Source organism: Mus caroli, chromosome 8, assembly GCF_900094665.2.
Source record: "Mus caroli chromosome 8, CAROLI_EIJ_v1.1, whole genome shotgun sequence".
NCBI lineage: Eukaryota > Metazoa > Chordata > Mammalia > Rodentia > Muridae > Mus > Mus caroli.
Window position 1 is genome coordinate 107,705,176 of NC_034577.1, and position 3,309 is coordinate 107,708,484.

A 3,309-nucleotide genomic window follows, 5' to 3' on the forward strand; every position below is an offset into this window, starting at 1 on the left:
CACACACACACACACACACACACACACCTCCTCGCCTTGCCTCACCTCTTCTCCAGTCCTCCTGTATTTCTGGCTCAAGTTTTTCCACTTACTTTCTTCCAACTAAATGTTTATTGGAGTGTGACAGGCATATGAAAAGGGAAGACAGCCAAAGATGCTTTCACAAGCTAAACACATCCTAAGTCATGACCCTGGTCAGCTCTAAGAAGCCTCTGTTGGTTCCTAATGCCCACCCCAAGGGTCACCAAGAGCCTGGGCATGGCCTTTTTCTTCAGAGATTAGGAACATTCTCCGCTTTCCGCTCTGTGTGCTTTGCATATCTCTCTGTCTCTCTTTGTCTCTCTCTGTATCTGCCTGTCTCTGTCTGTCTGTCTCTCTATCTATCTATCTGCCTGTCTCTCTCTTTCTGTCTCTGTCTCTCTCTTTCTGTATCTGTCTGTCTGCCTGTCTCTGTCTCTGTCTCTGTCTCTGTCTCTGTCTCTGTCTCTCTCTCTCTCTCTCTCGTGTGTGTGTGTATGTGTGTGTGTATGTTTGTGTTTGTATGGGTATGTGTGTGTATGTATGTATGTGTGTGTGTATCCCACAATATTCTAGGCTGATCTTGGACTCTTTATGTATATAGGTGTTCTCCTACATATGGATCTGTGTATCCAGTGTGTACTGGGTGTCCTAGGAGGGCAGAAGAGAGCATCCGATCCCCTGGAACTGGAATTACAGCTGCTTGTGAGCTGCCTGGCACAAGCACTGGAAACTGAACCCTGATCCTCTGCGATTACTTGTGTTACAGCAAGTGCTTCCAACCGCTGAGCCACCTGCCCAGCCCTGACCTTGAATTTCTGACCCTCGTGCCTCCACCTCCACAGTTACCGGTTTGCATGCCACACCTGTTCTTTGCAGCTTTGCAGTAATGGACTTCAGCCCCCTCCAATCATCCTCGTTCACCCATGCTGCCTATAAAGAGTAGAGTGTTCATTCTTAGGGGCATTTGGTACTTTTTTTGTTTTTTGTTTGGTTTGGTTTGGTTTGGTTTGGTTTGGTTTTTGTTCAAGAAAAGGTTTCTCTGTGTAGCCCTGGCTGTCCTGGAACTCATTTTGTAGACTAGGCTGGCCTCAAACTCAGAAATCTGCCTGCCTCTGCCTCCCAAGTGCTGGGATTAAAGGTGTGCACCACCACCACCAGACCATTTGTTACTTTTTAAAGCAAAAGAATTACATTGTTTCTTGAAGCAAGCCAGGTCTCTGTCTCTATCTGTGGTCAGCCTGGAACTTGCTACCTAGAATATGCAGGCTGACCATGAATTGTAGCTGACTGTCCTGCCTACAGATTGCTGGGACTACAGGCATGAATACTTTAATGGAGAAAATAACTGAGAGAAGTTGGTGGGCTGTTGTTTGTTTGTCTTTTGTTGTTTTGTTTGGTTTAGGGTTTTCTTTCTTTGTTTTTGTTTTGAGTTTTGCAGTTGATCCTCAGACAGCTGCAGCTCAGTAGTCCAAATTGGTAGAATCTGGCTTTGCAATCTGGCTCAGTGCTCTTGCTGCTCCCAGAGTGGATGACCTTCAGCCACTTTGCCTTGGTCTTTAAAATGGAGATCTTTCTACCTTTCTGAAGCAGAAATGAATAGATTCCACCTCAGTCTCCTCAGATCTTTTTGCCCATTCTCTCAGTGTGGCTGAGTTTGGGGGCTTTGTTCTCTCCCATTTTTCGATGTCCAGAGCCAACCTCACACTCAAGGAAGGGTAGGATAGGGGAGTTTACTCGGGTAGTGGGGCAGGAGAGTGAAAGGCCAGTGCTCTCACAGCCCTGCAAGGTAAAGATAATCTGTGAAGTTCCCCTGTGAGGGCAGAAGAGAGCTGCCTTCCATGGGTCTTAGCCTGAAGTAACATATTCCCGGCTATCTCCCCTCCTCCATGCCCTCTCCCTCCCATCCTTCACCTGTTTCCTGCAGGCTCTTCCTTAACAAACTAACTGCACAGGAATCAAATATAGGGAGCCTTGCCTCGTCTGCTCTAAAGGTGGTGGTGAGGTTCGTCCAGATCATTGCCTATAAATCACCTGTCATGCGAACAGCAATGCTCACACCTATTAAGTCTCCGCCCCCGTGTGAACAGCTGGCTGGCCTTGTTGAGAGTCCCAGGCCTGAAATCATAAACTCCCTAGGGGTCAGAAGAGACCGTAAATGTCCTGGACTCCTAGCATATTGAATTAACTGCTGGCTCCCATCTCTCCCTGAAGAGCATAACATGGCTCTTAAACAAAATAAGCAGGGACACAGACCCCTTCACACACACACACACACACACACACACACCATCTACACCTACAGCACCAGCAGCTTTATTGAGCTACAATCATCCCAGCCATCTCATATGAGACTGTAAAAAGCGGATATTAAAGGCACCAGCAGCCCCAGGCTTCCCCAGATCAAAGGCCAGATTCAGAGGGCTCTATCTCGATTCACCCCAACCTGTGCATCATCCCCTGATACCAGAGCTACTGCTGTCCTTGGGTAGCTGGCAGCCTTGTGTGAATTAGTGAGTAGCCGCTGTTCTCACAGTCCCGCCAGCTAGAATGTGCAGAGAAATACTCAAATAGAAAGGATACTGCAGCAGACATGGGATGACCCTCCCTTCGGAAAACAGTCCATTGTTTGGGGGGGGGGGTAATCGGGCCATTTATAGGATCCTAAGAAAATGTTGTATGTTTATTTGTGTGACAGAAAGATTGACAGGACTGAATCCTGGGGCAGGAGGAGGGTAGAATACAGGAGAAATAAGCATCAAGATTTGTATATGAAAGAAGTTATAAGACAGATAGAAACCCATCCCCATAAGGGCTATAAGGAAGGGACAGCACCATGGAAACCCAAGGCCCCCCAAATTTAGAAGGTGGCAGGTGTCATATAAGTGACTCAGGAAGAGTCACACCTCAGGGCCATTGCACTTCTAACTTTTCCCAGGCTTCAGTTTTAGGTGTGTTCCCTTCCTGAGCTGTTTCTACTTCTATCACTAGTCATGTGTCCTCAGTCTACAGGGAGTGTCTAGATTTTGTTAATCAAGAAGACCTATGATGAATGTGGGGGACGCCATTCCATAGGCAGGGGTTCAGGATACACTACCCTGTAATCATAGCATGATGTGATGGATATGTGTTGGGATGTGGGGAATGGGACCAAGTAAGTCACATCTACCAGTGACCCCAAGCATCCCACATGCTTTAAGATTCCGCCATCTTTGTACTCTTTGGACCACAGTGAAGACACACGCTCCCCACTCCTACTGTGCTGAGTGGCTAAGCCATGGGGTTAGTGAT